This window comes from Octopus bimaculoides, chromosome 21, assembly GCF_046866305.1.
Source record: "Octopus bimaculoides isolate indiv1 chromosome 21, ASM4686630v1, whole genome shotgun sequence".
Lineage (NCBI taxonomy): Eukaryota > Metazoa > Mollusca > Cephalopoda > Octopoda > Octopodidae > Octopus > Octopus bimaculoides.
In genome coordinates this window covers 35,334,522-35,344,521 of record NC_142948.1, presented here as the reverse complement: position 1 = coordinate 35,344,521, position 10,000 = coordinate 35,334,522, and the positions used below count along the sequence as shown (strand labels likewise).

General features: G+C 40.4%; 1 protein-coding gene across 9 annotated transcripts in view; it reads right to left on the bottom strand.

Annotated features, from left to right (window-relative positions):
• The window catches only part of LOC106868625 (monocarboxylate transporter 12), a 57,351-nt gene that overhangs the window by 13,894 nt on the left and 33,457 nt on the right, over window positions 1–10,000 (bottom strand). The window contains exon 1 of one of the 9 annotated variants that reach the window (XM_014913976.3): window positions 1,496–1,873. The exons of the other annotated variants lie outside the window; for them this stretch is intronic. The gene's annotated coding sequence lies outside the window, so the exon portion shown is untranslated. Of the gene's footprint in view, window positions 1–1,495; window positions 1,874–10,000 lie in introns of those variants that run through there. 9 annotated transcript variants of the gene reach the window in all.

The window sequence follows — 10,000 nt, the reverse complement described above, 5'->3', positions numbered from 1 at the left end:
CAACAAAAAGAAAATGGAAAAACAAAAACAAAAAAAAAAGAGGGATGCCAGTTGTTAGTAGTACACGGACCCCTAGGAGCAGTAGTAGTGGTGGTGGTGGTGGTGGTGGCGGCGTTGGCAGATCCAGGGCAGGGTGGTGAATTTAGGGCAGAAAGAGGGGAACAAAAAAAAAAAGCTGTCACATCAGATTCTAGGACATTGACTTCTGTGTAGGGAAGAGGCAGTTGCTGGTAATATGAAGAATTAGACCCCCAAAATAATGTATATATCATTTTCATTTTCATTTTTTTTCATTTTATCTAGTTTCAGCTCATGTGCTGTGGCCATGCTGGAGCACTGCCTTTAGTCGAGCAAATCGACCCCAAGACTTATTCCTTGTAAGCCTAGTACTTATTCCATTAGTGTCTTTTGCTGAACCACTAAGTTACGGGGACGTAAACACACCAGCATTGGTTGTCAAGCGATGATGGTGGGACAAACACAGACACGAATATATGCACATATATATACATATATCCAACAGGCTTCTTTCAGTTTCCAGCTATCAAATCCACTCACAAGGCTTTGTTCAGCACAAGGCTATAGTAGAAGACACTTGCCCAAAGTGCCATGCAGTGGGATTGAACTGAGAACCATGTGATTGGGAAGTAAGCTTCTTACCATACAGCCACACCACCTATATATATATATATATATATATATATATATATATATATATATATATATATGTATATGTGTGTGTGTGTGTGTGTGTGTGTGTGTGTATGTGTGAGAGGAAAGGGGAAATAAAAAAAGAAACAAAGGATAAGTGTAAATAAAATAAAACAAAGGGGACAAACAGGGGGTAAAAGACAAAGATAGAGCTGGTCAACAGGAAAAGATGTTGGGTCCCTCCCACCTCACAAGGGTCAGCTGGGTTAATGATGAAGGGGTGAGCTACAGAATGATGTTAGGGTCCTCCTCTCTCCTTAGAGAGGTTAGCAGGGTTTAAACATGATTATATTAGGATTTCAGCTTGAATCACTTCCCCCCCACCACCTTTTCTCTATCTTAAACTAATTAACACTTCTTGCACAGAACTAACAATTTAGAAATGGAGTGGTGGTGGTGGTGGTGGTAGCAGTAGAAGCAGCTGCAGCAGCAGTAGTAGTAGTAGTAGTAGTAGTAGTAGTAGTATGGTGGTGGTGGTGATGAAAGCAACAGTGGTTGTTGCAGAGGTGGCTGTGTTGGTAAAGATGGTAGTGGTAGTAGCAATACTAGTAGTAGTAGTAGTAGTAGTGGTGGTGGTGGTGGTGGTGGTAGGGTGGTGGCAATGGTTGTGTTGGCGAAGGTAGTAGTAGTGATGGTTGTGGTGGAGGTGGTGGTAGTAGTAGTAGTAGCAGTAGTAGTAGTAGTAGTAGTAGTTTTGTTGAGTGTTGCAATTGTACTTGTAGGTGGTGGTAGAGACGATGGCGATGGTTGTAGTGGTGGTAGTAGTAGTAGTAGTAGAAGTTACCTGAGAAGTCGTTCAACCCTAGGTCAATCTAGATGCAACCAACAACAACAACAGTAGCAGCAGCAGCCCTTATGATGAAAGACTTTTGTTTTTGTTTTCAAAAACTTTTGCCCCCTTATAAACATACGTGTATACTTATTACTATTAAGACTACATTATCCCAAGACGTCCCTGTGACTGACCCCTGTTAGGGTGATTAATGAATGTTAAGGGTCAGCAAAAAAACAGGGCAGAGAAACATAAAGGGGCAGATTGACGAGCTGCCAGTCCCTTAAAGCAATGTTGACAAACGTAAAAAATTGGTTTTTTTTTCTTTTTGTTGTTGTCGTACATCAAAAATATAGAAAGTAAAACGCCGCCGACTGTCGTCAACACACACACACACACTACAGAAACACTGGCACATACACACACACTCACACAACACACCTACGTGTGTATGCGCATATACACATACACGCACACACGCTATATAAACGTATACATACATACACACACGTACGTCTGTTTGTACATACACAGGCTTTACAGACGCCGTCACAAACGCGGTCGCGCGTACTGACGTATACACACACAGCAACGCGCGCGCACGCACGCACGCACACAAACCGTTATCAATTATTGAACTTCAAACCACATCTCAGCATCAGAAAGCTATTTATTATTCATGATGGAGGTATGATGTACTCTAATACAATGTGTGCGTGTATATCTATCTATCTATCTATCTATCGATCGATCTATCTATCTATCTATCTATCTATCGATCGATCTATCTATCGATCGATCTATTTATCTATCTATCGATCTTTCTATCTATTTATCTATCTATCTATTTATCTATCTATCTTTGCATATCTCTCTCTCTTTCTCTCTGACCCTTAATATAAATCACACAAACAGGTGTAGATGTGGCTGTGTGGTAAGAAGTTTGCTTCCCAATCACATGGTTCCAGGTTCAGTCTCACTGCATGGCACCTCGGGCATATGTCTTCTATTACAGCCTGGGCAAGTGTCTTTTACTATAGCCTTGTGAGTGGATTTGGTAGACAGAAACTGAAAGAAGCCTGTTATATATATATATATAACGTTGACCACTAACGTGGACATTCAGTGTGCTAGAAATAGATCACATCTTGTGTCTACTAAGACCTAAATTGTTCTCAAAACGGAATTTAGCGGGATACCAAAGCGTAAGCAGGCAAGACATTTAAATTACCTAAAAAATCATTATTAAATAGGTACCGGTTTCAAAATTAACACTCTTACCGATTGTCTGTTTCTCTTCAGCCTATTCGTATTGTAACCATAATCCTCAGAACCCTATACAAAGTTGCCCACCGTCATAGGTGCATGTGTATGTGGTTCTGTTAATTACAGCTTAATGGTAAAATTCAAAAGTCTTCGTTTTGGCGCGCTAATTCCAGGAATATGTCTGCAGAAAATATTTACTGCGTCGCATATATCTAGTTTGAGAACTTTGGTTACGGTTAATACATTATATATATATATGTGTGTGTGTGTGTGTGTGTTTGTCCTCCCCCACCATCGCTTGATAACTGATGTTGGTGTGTTTCGTCGTCGTCGTCGTTTAACGTCTGCTTTCCATGCTAGCATGGGTTGGACGATTTGACTGAGGACTGGTGAAACCAGATGGCTACACCAGGCTCCAATCTGATTTGGCAGAGTTTCTACAGCTGGATGCCCTTCCTAACGCCAACCACTCAGAGAGTGTAGTGGGTGCTTTTATGTGTCACCCGCACGAAGGCCAGTCAGGCGGTACTGGCAACGACCACACTCATCTCGATCGAAAAACCTCATGTGTCACCCGCACAAGAGCCAGTCCAGGGGCACCGGCAACGATCTCACTCGAAAATCCTACGACGGCCCTGCCGCTCGAAAATCCTACAACATATATATATATATATATATATATATATGTGTGTGTGTGTGTGTGTTTGTCCTCCCCCACCATCGCTTGACAACTGATGTTGGTGTGTTTATGTCCTCATAACTTAACCAAAATATATGTACTTCGGTTGACTCATTTGACTACAATTTCTTCAAGGCTGAGTGGACTAGAGCAACGAGGAATGAAGTATTTTGCTCAAGAACACAACTCATCGCCCGGTGCAGGAATTGAAACCACAATCTTAAGATCATGAGTCCAACACTCCTAACCACTAAGCCACATGCCTCCAACAATAATCTAAATCTTTAAGGGTTACAAAATCTGAATGCAGGAAGGATGAAAATCCTTGCAGCAATGGGGAAGACCCCAAAAATGGTTGGTACTGGCAGACATTGGCAGTGGCACGTTCAACTCTGCACGTACGCAGCTCCCCTTCCTCCTCCTCCTCCTCCTCTTCCTCATAATCTTTGAACATGAAGAACTGCAATCATCACCGTAGTGAAATTTGGTATTTATAACAAAAAAAAACCCAAAAAAAAAACTGAAACTATATGGAATCCCATAAGCGGAACAATTCCTGCGTTTGTATGGTAAACTTATTCATTCATTTTAACACTACCACAAGGTCCCTCGGTTAGTTTTAGTGCGGACCAGTAAGCTGTAGGTATTTGGGTCAGATCTCTGATTTGGGAATAACTTCCTTTCTTCTCCCACTTCTGTTGCTGAGGTCCTGGGGGGGGGGGAGTGAAGAGTGAGAGAGAGGTGTTGCCCTTGTTTCCTCTAAGTAAAAATGATAATGATAAAGTCAGTAGATAAATAAATATCATAAGTTCTTCAGCAGGTAAATAGACAGGATGTCAGGTACTGTGTTGGTATAGCCAGCTCTGGCATACACACACACACACACGGCTGTGGCCCATTCATACACACACACACACACACACACACACGGCTGTGGACCATTCATACACACACACAAACAAACACACATTTAGAAGTATAAAACACAGACACTCATACACATACATATGCATACACAGACACAAGCATACAGAAACATAAACACAAACACTCATACACATGCATGCACATATACAAACATACACTTAGATGTAGACACACACACACAAACACAGCTGTGACACTCATTCACACACACACACACAGCTGTGACACTCGTTCACACACACACATTCAGACACAGGCATACCCAGACACACACTCACCCACTCACACAGAAGTACACTCGGTGTGACCACACTCACTCACACCCCCTCTCAACCATCCGAGTACAATTATATAAACATATTTTATACCCAGAAGTTGATCCACCCCCACTAATAAACAACAAACTGTACTCTTTGTTGTTGTTGTGGCTGTTTAATCCCAGGTCAGCTCTGATAGGACAAACCTATTGTCTAAAGGTAATCCAACTGAGACCATCCCCTGTTATTTTTGCTTTTTTAAGGTGTTTCTTATGAAAATGTTATCTGATTTGACTTTCACTTTTGTTCAAGATCACATCATGTCATTTGAGGGAGATTTCAGTGTTAATTCTAGCAGATAAAGCAACTGCATAGAAGCACTCTCGTTAGTTTGACACACAGCATGTGTTCAAGTGTGTGTGTGTGTATTTCTGCTTTCTACTTTCTCAGTTCAACTATGCCAAGGTCAACTCAACCACATCTGTTACACTATCAGGTTCCCATGGTGAGGAAACGGTGGTGTGACATACTGTAGCCGTCCATGTGTATATTCATCAGTGTGTTTGTGTATACATACGCAAAAGAGGACCAGCAGTCCTTCCCGAGCCTAAAGCTTGCAGAGCAGTTTTTCCAAATTCTCACCCCACCCCACCCTATGGATGGGACACCAGCCTGTCACAGGGTATTAGGCATGTTCACCTGTTGACTGGACTGGAGCAATGTGAAATGAAATGTTTTATTCAAGAACACAATGCATTGCCTTGTCCAGGAATTGAAACTACAATCCTATGATCATGATTGTAACACCCTAACCACAAAGCCATGCACCTCCACATGTAAATGTATACATAAATATGCATGCATACATACATGGTTGAAATGGACAGAAAACAAAAGATGTAGACAGGTGAGGGAACAACAAACAGGTGTATTAGTTTGACACTCAGAAAGAATGGAAGGGTCTTTGATGTTTCGAGCATATGCTCTTTGACAGGAAGGGTTGAGAGGGAAAAAATGGAGTACTCTAACAATTATCTAAAAGTCTCCCTTCCCCAACTAAAATCACCACAGGCGTGGCTGTGTGGTAAGGAGCTTGTTTCCCAACCACATGGTTCTGGGTTCAGTCCCACTGCATGGCATCTTGGGCAAGTGTCTTCTACTATAGCCTTGGGTTGACCAAAGCCTTGTGAGTTGATTTGGTAGACGGAAACTGAAAGAAGCCCATCATATATAAATATATATATATAACTCCCTCATTCGCCAAATTCCCCAAATCAGACGAGGTTTCAAGTAGTGAAAATGTAGCAAAGCTAATGATGGTGCCCCAGCATGGCCATGACTCTAAAGCTGGGACTAGTAAAAAGAATCAAAAGTATAAGAAATATATATATATAAATATAAAACGAACCTCTCTTCAAACTTGCTTCTTACTCATTCCCCCGACACTCAATCTCTCTTGCTCTGTCTGTCTCTCTCTCTCTCTATCTATCTACCAATCCATTTATCTATCTTTCTCTCTCTCTCTCAAATTATCTATCTATCTATCTATCTATCTATCTATCTATTTTTCTCTCTCTCTTTCTCTTTCTCTATCTGTCTATCTATTTAACCTCTTACATGCCCACCCCACTTACCTACCTACCCACCCACCCACCCACCTATCAACCCATTTCTCCTCAATGGATGCACAGAAAAAGCAAAAAATTAAAAAAAAAACCCAAGAAAAATAAACGCAATTTAAAAAAAAAATGTTGCACAGAGTCAAAAATTTGCTAAAGTAGTTATAAAAACGATGCACCAACAACAGCAGCCGAAACAAATGCATTCATTGCTGTTACACCACCACCACCACCACTACCACAATCAACAACAACAACAACAACAACAACAGCAGCAGCACCAGCAATAGATGCAACAGGTAGATGTACGTGAGGAGGCTTGTAGCTAAATGCATCATTTGAAACTGTGCCAGGGCATTGGTGTGCATTATGCAACAACAGCCAGAAACTCAACAGCTGATGCTGTTGCTGTGGTGGTGGTGGTGGACGTGGTGGTGATGGTGGTGGTGGTGGTGGTGGTGATGTAACCGTAATTGCTGTTGTTGGCGATGGTGGCGATGGTGGCAATTGCATGTAGTTGTTGTTGTTGTTATTGCTTGCAACTATTTCTGCAGTTGATGTTGGTAGCGGTGGAAGTGGTGGTGGTGGTGGTGGTGGTGGTGATGGTGGTAGTGGTGATGGTGGTCTTGGTGGTGGTGATAGTAAATGCTGTAGTTGTTGTTATGGAAGTGGTGGTGGTAGTGGTGTTGGTGGTAGTGGTGATGGTGGTGGTAGTGATGATGTAACTGCGATAGCTGCAGTAGTTGTTGGCAGTAGTGGTGGTGGTAGTGGTGGTGGTGGGGATGTGATTGTAATACCTGCAGTTTTTATTGTTGTGGTTGTTGTTGTTGTTGCAGGTGATGGTATAACTGTAAGAGATACAGTAGTTATTTAGTGATGGTGGTCACATTAGCTGCACGCTGGGGCACTGCCCTGAAGAGTTTAGTCAAGCAAATTGACGCCAGTAATTATTATTTTTTTTTTTTTTAAACCTGGTATTTATTCTATCAATCTCTTTTGCTCAACTGTTAAGTTACAGGGGCATAAACAAACCAACACCAGTTGTCAAGTGGTTGAGGAAGGAAAGACACACATACACACACAATATGTGTGTGTGTGTGTGTGTGTGTGTAAAGTAGTTGGTGATAGGAAGGGCATCCAGCTGTGGAAACTATGGAACCTGGTGTGATTCCTTGTTTTATCAACTCCTGTCAAACTGTCCAACCTATGCCAGCATGGAAAACAGACATTAAATGATGATGATAATGATGGGCTTCTTTCAGTTTCCATCTACCAAATCCACTCTCAAGGCTTTGGGTTGTCCCAAAGCTACAGGAGAAGACAGTCATCCAATGTACCACACAGTGGGACTGAACCCAGAGCCATGTGGTTGGGAAGCAAAACTTCTTACCATACAACCACACCTGCCCCTGTTCAAGGCACCACAAAAGAATTTCTTCAGGGTGCCCGTGTATCTTTCCTTCGGTGGTCCTCTCTGATGATGACCTGTGAATAGAGCCTGCAAGTGATAAATCCTCCATCTTGGAAATGTGTCCAGTTCAAAAGTCTGGCTAGCCTCATCAATATTGTCACCATCCAGAATATTGTAATACTATCTTAACAACATTACAGGCATCTGGTCAAAGCAGCATATTGTAGCCTCACTATATGATGGGGTTCTGGAAAGTTCCTGGCTTTGGGTAAAAGAAAATACAGAAGGATCAGTTAATTATGATTTTATTATAACATATTCCCCTCTCAGATTCACACACATATGACAGTTTTTCTATTCCCTATAAAAGAACTCAGAATGCTTGGCTTCCAGCAAGGCCTTTCGCGAGACCCTTCAAGCCAGGAACTTTTCAGCACCCACCTTATATATATATATATATATATATAAACAATATATGAGTATATGCATATATATGTACATGTATGTACATACCTTCATCTACATGTACATATAGATACATTTCTGGGTACATGACGTTGATATATATATATATATATATATATATACACATACACACACATGCACACTCACACACACACACACACACATACATATATATCCATATACAAAGTGGTGCAGAAAAGTTCCTGGCTTTGGGTAAAAGAAAATACAGGAGGATCAGTTAATTGTGATTTTATTCAACATATTCCTCTCTCAGATTCACACACTTATTGCAGTGGCCCTTCAGTTTTTCTAAGCCCTGTAAAAGAACTTGGAATGTTGGGCCTCCAGCCAGGCCTTTCGTGGTGCCCTCAAAGCCAGGAACTTTTCAGCCCCCCCGCCACCCTCGTGCACAACTGTAGCATAAAGGCCCTAACATCTGTAGGGCTCACTGGGCAAAACTGCTCAGAGAACCCTTTGATTAATGCACCACCACCACTACCAATGCTATCATTACTACTACTACTACTACTACTACTACTACAAGACACCAGCAGTAGTGCAATCACCACCACCACCACTACTACTGCTACTACTATATCCTCCACTGCAACCATTGCTATCACTACTACAATGATAACGACCACAACCATGTCTACTACTACTACTGCTACTACAACTACCACCACCACCACCACTACCACCACTGCTACTTCTACTACATGGTGTCATTCTAATTATTTTCTTATATGAAAAGATGCCATTTCAAAATGAGCTCATTAACCTCAACTTGCTAATAGAAATGTTGAAGATTTAAAAGTTCTCTTTTTGCTCTAACACACACACACACACATGTCTGTCGGTCTGTTTATCTCTTTTCTCTCTCTCTCTCCCTTTCTATCGATATAATATCTCTTTCGCTTCAATGCACATATATCTATCACACACACGCGCGCGTGTGTGTGTATATATGCATATATATATATATATGTGTGTGTGTATATACATATTTATATATATATATATATATATATATATATACATACCTACACACATACATATAACCTCTTCTTCACTCTGTTACACACACATGCCTATATATATATATATATATATATATATATATATATATATATTATGTATTGTCATCATCATCATGGCTTTTATGTCTGCTTGGATGCATAAAATAAAAATACAAAACAAAAAAAACAGATCCTAGAGGGAACAAACCACATTAAAAGCCTAACCTCGGCGGAATTTGATCTCAGAACATAGTGACAGGCAAAATATGGCTAAGCATTTCATCCAGCATGCTTAACCATTCTGCCATTTCACCGCCTTCATAATAATAATGATAATAATAATAATAATAATAATAATAATAATAATAATAATAATAATAATAATAATAATAATAATAATAATAATAATAAGAAGAAGAAGAAGAAGAAGAAGAAGAAGAAGAAGAAGAAGAAGAGCACTCAGATAGTGCAAACTTCTGCCAAGGCAACACCAACATCCTCTCAATGATTAGCCAGAAATGATTTTTAAAATAAGAATATCTGAAATAAACTTGACTGCTCTCACAATCGAGAATACTAAAAATGAACCCGAATGCTCTCAAAAATTAAGTAAAAAAAACATGAAAATAATCCAGAATCCTTGTTGGGTACCAGATTAATCCTAAAATCTAATCAGTTTGTGCTAGTCACGTGGCCAAACATCCCTGAAAGTTTCATCCGAATCCATCCAGCGGTTCTGTAGATATCTTGTCCACAGACAAACAAACCAACAAACATGGCCAGAAACAATACCTCCACCTTCGCTGAGGTGGAGGTAATAATAATAATAATAATAATAATAATAATAATAATAATAATAATAATAATAATAATA